We start from the raw sequence: 10,796 nt of genomic DNA, 5'->3' as shown, positions 1-10,796 counted from the left end.
TAGGACAATGCAATCGGCGTCCGTTTTTTTAGCCTAAGCACGCCGCGCCACACGGAGCTAGAGACGGAACATCGGGCTCTGTGGGGCCCACCGTCATGTATTTCGTCTATCCATTCTGGCCTTTCATTTTAAAAGATAGTTTTAGGACATTATATCAAAAAAGAGTCAAATATAATGCCGAAGTAGATCACACTACATGTTAACCGTAAACACTTAATCTCCACTGTTTCCTACAATGTGATCTACTTGAGCATTCGATCTACCTCCAGTTTTGGGATCATGCCTTAAAATGCGCTGTAAAAATAGATAGACGGCTTAGATAAAAACAAATATTGAGGTCGGGAGAGGTGGGGTAGTAACTTTTAGCTACGGATTCAAGCCGTCATATTATAGCTACGTTTTAAATTCGTAACTAAAAACTACCATAGTTCGAAGCTTTTCGTCCTTTTTTTGGTCGTACTGCCTTGATGTTTATATGTCATCCAAGCTGTTTATAAGATCATTCCTACAAGATGAAGTAAAACACTAAAAATTTAAACTTTGTGGCCATATGAATGTTTCAAACGGTGGTCATTGAATCCCCACCATTTACTCTCATGTGGCCCACTTGAGTATTGGATCCACTTCATTTTGGGGCGCATGTCATAAAATGAGTTTTTGAAAATGGATAGACACTGTATTTCTCACAAAAATCATGATGGCCAACTTGATAGGTAGATTTTCTGCTAAAGGCTTTCACAATAAGTTCCAACATGGGAAGCTGGGTGGGCCACTATGATGTTAGTGAGAAATTCGCATGTTATCCGTTTTTTAAGATCATTTTAAGACTTGAGACAGAAAATCAGGTGATTCCAAAATTCAAGTGGTATTTTGTTTTGACCAAAAACAGGCATTGAAAATTAAAATATCAATATTCAATAATAATAAAGTAAAAATTAATGAATAATCATTATCATTTAAATTTTATTAATGCAATTAAGAATAGTTTAATAATAATTTCAACAGTATATTCGATGTAATTGAGAATAGTTTAATAATAATCTCAGCAGCATTTCGGCTTATACACATCCATTCGAATTACATAAGATTAAAAAACCATTACTTTACGCCAATGTACGTAGAATATGTGCACGAAAGATTAAATTCCGAACTAATGTACAAATATGCATAATCATTGAATATATTTATTATGTGACATCGAAAGAATTTACTACTGTAAAAACCTTTCTAAATTTACCTTAATGTTTATTTGCCATCTAAACCGATTATAAGGTCATTCTCTCTTGAAAACAGTGGACACTAAATCTCTACCATTTCTTCTACTGTGGCCCACTTGAGTATTGGATTCACCTCATTTTTTTGTCGCATGTTCTAAAATGAGCTCTCAAAACGGATGGACATGGTGAATTTCTCATAAACATCTTGTGGGCCCACCCAGCATCCCAAGCCTTTCTTATGAAGTCCGCACTCATAAAATATCTATCGGTTGGTGGTCTGGATCAATGGTGCAACAGAGTGTGATGATGGCCCTCAGAGTCTCCTGTAAAATTTACACATCGACGCAAGTAACTCAAATTAAACCGTCCTAATAGTGGTCCCTAATTCAGATGGATGTTGAACCGATAAAAAATGACCAATTTAGTTTGCTATGCGGATAATTGGAAGGCGTTTAAGGGACGATTGATATTCATCAAGAAAATACTCATTAATCAGAGTTTCCCATCACTCAAATCAAAGTGATGGATGACCTATCCATGACAGCACCCACATTGGATGCAAATTAGCTATTGACATCACCAAGTTATGCAGGTCTCGCCTGGGGGTGTACATCGAGTCGAACCGAGTCAAGCTAGCCTCAGCTCGACTCAGCTCGAACACCGGTTGACCTCAACTCGAACTTGGCTCGGCTCAGTCCTCGAGGCTGACTGGCTAGCTCAACTCAGTTCGGTCAGCAGCTCGGGCCGAGTTCGAGCCAAGATCGAGCCGAGTCAGCCATTGAGGCAATTCCACAAACACCCGAACTGTGACTTAAAAAACCTATTGTTTTACAAACAGAGGCAATGGTTTTACAAGTGTTTTATCAAACACCTTCTAAGTAACATAAAAACCAAAAAAAAAAGAAAAGAAAAGGTATTTGTAAAATGTACATACTTTGCTTACCACCAGCCAAACCTTCCTTGCCACCAGCCAAACCTTCCTTGCCACCAGCCACATTTCGTTGAGTCATTTTATCAAACAGTTGGTGAGCAACATCAATGGCAGAGTAATCGAGTCACCAAACTGGCTCGATCTGAGTTCGATTCAAGCTGGATTCGAGCTGGATTTGATCCGAGTCGAGTCAAGCTGGGGCCTGATTGAACTCGGCTCAAACTCACTTTTGTGCTCAAAAAATCAGCTCGACTCGACTCGAACTCAGCTTCAAACTGAGTCGAATCGAGCTTTTTCGAGTCGAGTCGAGCGAGCTAACCGAGTTAGCTCGGGTCGTGTACACCCCTAGTCTCACCATGATGTATGTTTTGTATCCACAGCGTCCATACGTTTGTAGAGACCATTTTAGGGCATGAGCCGAAGCATGAGTCAAATCCATAGCTCGAGTGGAGAGAGTAACACCCACAATTGAAACAAATATAAGCTTTATCAAAGCTTTTGTGGCCCTTAGAAGTTTTTAATGGTGGGCGTCACTCTATCCACTGTTTTCTGTAGTGGGTAGAGATGGGCATGTCTGACCCGATCAGGTGGATCCAACCTGATCCGAACCGAACCGATGGCCTGGATCGGTGAGAATCGAGTAGGGCCAATCAAATCCGACCATTTTTCGGATCAAGTTCAGATTGTGGTTAATCCGGACCGATCCAATCCGAAACTCAATCCGAATGGATCCAATCCGATCCGATCCGATCTGGAACGGGTACTCTATATGTGTGTGTGTGTGCGTGTGTGTGTGCCCTAAAATATTACTTTTACCCCTCTTTCTTACCCTACCCATCCTGAAATTGAACGAACGAACCCTCTCTTCTTTTTCTTCAAATCTCGATCTGAATCCACCTGTTCACCACCACTCAGCCCGGCAAGTTGGCAACTCGTCCGACCATCCTTGTCTTCTTCGAATCAGGTATGCATTGTTTTTTATTATTATTTCTTTTACCCTAAGTCCCTAACCGAACAATTCCAAACCTTAACCACCCATCTCCTCTTCTCTAACAGCCGCGCTCGATCCGAACTCCAAATCCACCCACCAGCAACTCGTCCGGCCCTCCAAGCTCGATTCGGTAAGTTATTTGGTGTTTTTTTTATGCGGATGTAGTTTTGAGCCAGTAGCTCACTGGTGGACCGCACTGGCTCAACAGAGGTCTGACAGTGGTTGGGTGGTGTGGCACTGACTCGACGCTGGTCCGACAGTGGTCGGGTGGTCCAACCCTGGCTCGACGCCCGCTGGTGGCCCGCTGGTAGACCCAATGCTCGAGCAGACAGGCCTATTTTGTTTGCATGTTAATCTTCCCAAAAAATGAAAATAAAGGGCCCATTTGCATGCTACTATTCCCACAAAATCTTATTGTTTGGATGCATGCTAATATTCCCCACATTCCCATTAAAAAAATAAAATAAAATCAAGAACAGTGTTTTTACAACGAAGTGGCAGCTGGCATTGATCATCTTACTTGTTAAATTGAAGTGATTAAATAACTTTAAATAAAAAAGCTACTAATAATTGATCATAAACCAAACTTAGTTATCTCAAATAAGTTATTTATCTGTGGCTATAAATAGGAAAAGTAACTTATTTGTTGGTGTCCAAACGGGCCCTAAATGTTATTTGGCGATGACTATTTGCTAGTTCAATTTTGTTGAGTGATTTAATATATTTGTCAGAAATGGCCCTTATTTGATCATCTGACTACCTGATTGGTGGACAATTATTGGACAATTAAAAATTAAAAATATGAGATGTACCTATTTCAACAAGTGTTTGTGGATCAGAGTTTGGGATTGTTCAATGAAACTGATTTTGTGACTTCAACTTAGTGGTGGTAAGTGATTACACAATTTAGTTGCCTTAATTTGAACTAATTTATGCCATGTTTACAATTTATAAGTGCCTGTTTATCACGTGTCATGCATAGATGGAGTATCGAATAACTCCCCTATATATATTGTTTTTCTTTTTCTTGGGATCTTAAATATCCTTTTAGTTTCCTTTTTCACTTAACGGTTGTTCTTGGCATGCCCCGGTGGAAAAACTTTGATACCTTGTCAGTGTGATGGATGATATGCAGGCACTTATAGATTACTTTGAAATTGCCCATGCGGCATTTCATTAGTCGAATCATACTGTCCAAATTATGGTGTCCAGTATAGGTGTATCATGATCCAAAAATTAAGCTTATTTGATTATTTGAGTATTAGATTAGTGGACAATAATTAAATGGTCACAAACCAAAAATATCCAATGGTGCTATTTCTCTAAACAAGTGTCCATGAATCAGAGGCTAGGATTGCTCAACCAATCTGATATTGGGATTGTGATTTGGCAACCGTGGGTTGCACAATCTAGTGGTATGTGTTGAATATGGGCTATATGGCCACAATGGGTTGATTCTCAAACCCACTTTAATGGATGCCTCAATTCCATGTGTGGCCCGCCTTTTGCATGAAAACCATCTCGACCATGAAATAAGATTTTAGTTTTTTTTTTTTTTTTAGCATAAATTTTGTCTACAAATAGTTACCTGGGCTCACCGTGATGTTTTATTTGATTATTTGCTTATTGCTTAATATGTTTGTATAATTAACTAATTGTATTACATTACTTTTTCGCTTTTTCATTATTGTGCATTGTATATAGTTAGCTTAATATGTATTACATTATTTTTTCTTGCTTAAATTATTATTGTGACTTGTTAGTTGTGAGTTGTAATTTGTAAGTTAGATAATTAGTTGTCCATTTGAGGATTTCTATGTGGCCATATATATATATATATATATAGGGTGTATTTTTTGTGGCATAGAAATTGCTCAAATTGTCCCATTTTAGACAGATCAAGGTTAGATGGATAGTATGATTTCATATAATCCATTTAATATTCATGCCTGATCCGCGGTCCATCTCTTCATTTCTCTTTAAATATGTTTCTTCCGTTTCGTATCCAATGTCAAAGTGCTTTAGATATTTGGCATTAGAATATAACGTAAGATCAACTTATCTGAAGTGGCATGGAGAGATGCTACCGGATTTTCGGCGTGAACATTTAAATGAGAATATGAAAGTATTACAATCTATCCAACATTGAATGTGTAACTAATTTAAGATTTAATTGTTACTTATAAGTTAGATAATTAGTTACTCGTTTGAGAATTTTTATGTGGACATACATAGATATGGTGTGTTTTTGGTGGCATAGAAATCGCTCAAATTGTCCTATTTTGGACAGTTCAAGGTTATATGAATAGTATGCTTTCATATAATCTATTTAAATGTTCATACCTAATCTGCGGTCCATCTCCTCATTTCTCTCTGGATACGTTTCTTCCGTTTCGTATCAAATGCCAAATATCTTCACACTGCTTCAGATATTTAGCATCGGAATGTAACGTAAGATCAACTTATCTGGAGAGGCATGAGAAGATGCTGCTGGATTTTTGGCGTGGACGTTTAAATGAAAATATGAAAGTATTATAATCTATCCAACCTTAAATGAGTAACTAATTTAGGATTTCGTATAACTCTGCTAGCATTAAATTACTAATACTAATATGATTTAGTGTATTTCAACTATCAGATGAAAAGTGAGGGTTTTTCCAATACCCCGGACGGTCGATCAATTACATCACCGATAATCCTTGAAGATGAAGGATTAGGTCTTGAACATGAAGAAGTGTCCATCGTTAATACTAGTACTACACAATCATATATTGTGGAAAAAATAAAAAAGAGATCGGTAGTGTGAGACAATTTTGAAGAAGTAATCCTGAAGAACGGCACCGTGAAGATATAATGCAAGTACTGCAAGACTTAGTATACTAAGCAATCAGATGATTCGACCACAACTTTGAAGAAACATATTTCATATAAAAAAAGTGAGAAGTGCGGTAGGGCAACAAACACTTTCATTTACGCAATTTGTAGTGGGTCCGTCGGTGTCCATCTACAAGTATAACAAAGAGCTGTGAATGAGTTGACGGCCAAGTTAATTATTACTGATGAAAGACCATTTTAGATGGTAGAGAGTCCTATTTTTGTTGAACTAGCCAGATGCCTTAAGCCCAGATACGAGAATGTCTCTCGTACAACAATAAAGAAGGTGTGTATGAAGATGTATGAAAGCGAGAAGGTCAAGTTGAAAGGAGAGTTGGAAACGATTTTCCGAATTAGCCTAACATTAGATTTGTAGACGACATCCAATCAACGAAAGGGGTATATATCACTAATTACTCACTACGTTGATGCCGAATGGAGACTTTGCAAGAGAATAATAAACTTTTGTTATCTTGCGCCTCCCTATAGCGGTTTGATGATTTCGGACTGCATATACAAATGTCTTATAGAGTGGGGAATTAAGAAGAAGATCTCTACAATAACTCTAGACAATGCTTCTGCAAATGATAGCGTGATAGCGAATTTGTACAGCCAGTTTAGGGCCACCGGTGACCTGTATTTTGGTGGAAAAATATTTCATATTAGGTGTTGTATCAACATCCTAAACTTGATTATACAAGATGACCTTAAAACAATTGATCCCATGATCGAGAACATAAGAGAGAATGTGAAGTACGTAAGGGGGTCACCTTCACAATTACATACATGGAATGAGATTGTGAAGCTGTTGAATTTGTCAACTCAGAGAACGATGAAGTTGGATATCACGACACGTTGGAATTCAACTTTTGAAATGTTAGATTCAGCGATAGATTTGAGACCTGCATTCTCTCACTATGTTGAGCGTGATAGTGCGTATGTTTGGTTGCTTTCTGAAGAAGATTGGTCAAGAGCTGAATCAGTTCGTAAGTTCCTTTTAGTTTTTTACAACAGTACGAAGAAATTTTCGGACAATAAGTATCCAACAACAAATATATTTATGCCTAACTTTGGAAGGTAAAAGATGCCTTGTGCAAAAGCAGTAATGGACTAGACTTTTTACACTCAATGACCATGGGTATGCAAGTAAAATTTGATAAGTATTGGTATGAGTATAGTCTGATAATGCCTGTTACGGTCCTTCTTGATCTCCCGATATAAGATGATTATGGTTGAATTCATATGTAGTAAGTTGTATGGTGCGATGGGTGTTGTTGAGGTCGAAAAGATTTCTGATGCAGTCAATGAATTATACAATTTATATGTGAGCGCTGCAAAAGAACAATTTTCTCATGTGGGTTCTAGTTCTACAGTTGATGAACCGCAAGAAGAAACGGTAGATGATTTCATGTCTTACGTGGCACAACAGAAAGGGATTCAAATACAGACGCCTAGATTAGACCTTCAAAACTATCTCAAGGAGGAACTTCTAGTTGTAAAATTCAAAGGCAATTATTTTAATGTTTTGGACTAGTGGAGGATGAGATCTGGTAATTTACATTACCCTGTGCTCTCGTTAATGGCACGAGACATGTTATCGATTCTAATTTCAACAGTGGCTTCGGAATCTGCTTTTAGTACGGAGAGTAAGGTCGTAAGCAAGTATAGAAGCTTACTTACACCTGAATCAGTTGAATCGCTCATTTGTACTCAGGATTGACTGAGTCTGATATGGGGGAAAGAGAACTTTGTTGATGAGGAGCTCGGTGAAGAGGAAAGTGACAAGATAAATGAGACAGTACCTACAACTGCAATATGATTTTGATGCCTTCTATTTCTATTATATCATGATATTTGTAATTTTGTTTTAATAGTTATATTGTAATATTATGGTTATGGGTGGATAAATATTTCTTTTTTTTTATTTGTAATATTTAATTAGTTAATATTGTTTAAATCTCTTATTATATTGTTGGGTAATTGCGTTCATTCATGACTTTAACTTATTTTTTTCTTTTTGTCCTAATTTAACCAGATGTACACTAGATATGTTATTGGAAGATGATGCATCAACGGATATTTGGAATTATGGAGTCTAAGTCTACTCCCAGGATGGAAAGATAAAGTTGAAATGTAAGTTGTGTGGAAAGCAATTTGTCAACAAAACAAATCGGTTCAAATTACATTTGGCTTATCAAGGAGGAGGCGACGCACCATGTAGCAAAACTTTTTCGGAAGTCCGAAATTTATTTAGAGTAATTCTCGACTCAAATACTAAGATTTCTACACCCCTCACCCTACAACTACAGTTAATACAACTAACTAAAGAATATATAGAAGTGGGCCTATTATAAATGAAAAATGGTTAAACAGAAGAATTACCTCTGGTTCTGGTTCTAGGCTTTCCACAAATAGTAGAGAATAAGAACAAGAGAGAATTTTAAGGGAACAAGAAAAACGCGATTATAAAGAGGCCGTTAAAGAAAGCTTGCAAATGACATCCAGATCAAGAAGTACCAGACAACAACATCCACATCCGAGACAACATGATGCTGAAGTAAGCATGAGTAAACCATCAAAGTTTCTTCGCAACATTTTATAGGCGGTTGGGAATCTCATACAAATCGGATCATAAAAAGCGTCTGAAAAAACTTATTGCATTTGTGAATGAGAACGATGGGAAGGCATCCCTACCATCCGATTCAGCAGAGGTGAATAACTGTTTTTTTGGACACATCCAGCTCGGAGTCGCCCAAGAGTTCTCCTACAGTTGAATCAGTAAAGAGAGAACCGAATGATGAATCTGGCGACGAATGTGGAGGTGGAGGAGGGGGTTACTATTATAGACAAGGTTAATTTAGTTATATGCCATAAAGGCATTCATCATATAGAGGGTATTGAATGTATGAAAGTTTTACCTAATTTATATGTCAATATGTGCATGTTAGGTTTATTTACTTTTGATTCTGGACATGCTTTATTTTCTTTTTTCATTTTATGTTAAAATGTGCATGTTAGATTTTCATGAAACTATACATAGTGTATGATTTAAGAATTACCACCATTTTGTTACTATTATTTTTTTTTACTATTTTTAGAATTTTGTTATTTTTATTTATTTATTTATTTTTAAAAAATCTGGACCGATCCGAACTGTGCCCAATCCGATCCGACTTGGTTTTTCTGATCGATTCGGATTCGAATTGGATCAGGCCAGCAGTGGTTCGGATCGGTTTAAGTTAGATGACCCGAACTCAGTTCCCGATCGAATCGAGTTTGGGTCAGGTCATGTAGATTTCGGACTGAATCGAGTTGGACCCAATCCAATCCGACTCGATCCGATGCCCAACTCTAGTAGTGGGGTCCACTCAAGCTTTGTATCTGACTTGTTCTTTGGACCATGCCTTAAAATGGTATCTTGATCCCAAAAATGAGGTAGATCTAAATCTCAGGTGGACCACACCATGGGAAAATTTTGTGATCGAATGTCCACCATTAAAAACCTCCTATGGCCCACTGTAATGGTTATTTGACGTCCAAGATGTTGATTAGGTCATAGAAACTTGGATGAAGGGAAAACATATATATATATATATATATATATATATATATATATATATATATTTATATAGATATATATATATATATATAAGCTCGATCCAAAACTTTTGGGCCCAAAGAATTTTTTAACAGTGGGTGTTCAATCAACACTGTGCGGTCCACTTGAGATTTGGATCAACCTCATTTTTGGGCTTGTACCATAAAATGTGGAAGATTGGGTAGACGGCATGGATGAAACACACATCATGGTGGGAACCACATTGCACCGACCACTAGCCAGTGGCTAGTGGCAGTGTGAGTAGCCGATCCGTTTCCTCATCCCGGGTGGTTGAATCCTATTTAATATTTTCACGCGTACAATCAATTAGTGCCTGTGTATCAGACTTCTTACTCCGCCAGAGTATCAAGATAGATCCCACCTGCCATAGTTCGGTACGATTCTAAAAGAGGTGGTGACTCCCTCAACTATAGAAACAGCATAGTTTTAGGAGAATCCAGACCGTCCAAATTTCTGATCAATTTCAGATGGGTCACAAGCCAAAACTCACATGGGTGAAGATGACAGAATCCATCTGATTTTTCCATTCTGAATTGGAACACATTATTTTGCTTTTAGATATATATTTGATGGGCATCAATTGGATGGATAGGATCTATTGACCAGAGTGACTTTAGAGATACTTTTTCCCACAATTTTTATGGTCTGGATATCTGTAAATGAGCGGCAAATGCGAGGAGGACTCACATCACGACTGTTAAAATGGTGGTAAACAATCTTAGGAGTCTTTCTAGTAGAAACGGGTGAGAATTAAATGATGCTCAGGCAGCATACAACGCTTGATACGCAGGCACTAAGAAATTGCACACTTGAGATATATTAATTCAAATTATACCGACGAAATTTTCTAACCCACTGTTTTTAATTAAAAATTCAAAATCATATTGAAAGAACAACGCTAACCTCTGATTCGTGGACACTTATTCCTTGAAATGGGACCATTGGATATTTTCATTTTTCACCGTCCATAAATGATCACCAACCGATATGCATTAAATAAATTAAGCACAGTTCCTTTGTTAAGATATATCTAAAACGATAATAATTATTTTGAATAATTTATTTTAATTTGAATTAATCATATGCCACGGGTAAAATTTCTCAGTGACTGCATATCATCCACTCCGCCAGAGTATCAAAGCTCTCTTCCAAGTTAGTGCTGGT

This window comes from Magnolia sinica, chromosome 6, assembly GCF_029962835.1.
Source record: "Magnolia sinica isolate HGM2019 chromosome 6, MsV1, whole genome shotgun sequence".
Lineage (NCBI taxonomy): Eukaryota > Viridiplantae > Streptophyta > Magnoliopsida > Magnoliales > Magnoliaceae > Magnolia > Magnolia sinica.
This window is presented reverse-complemented; position numbering follows the sequence as displayed.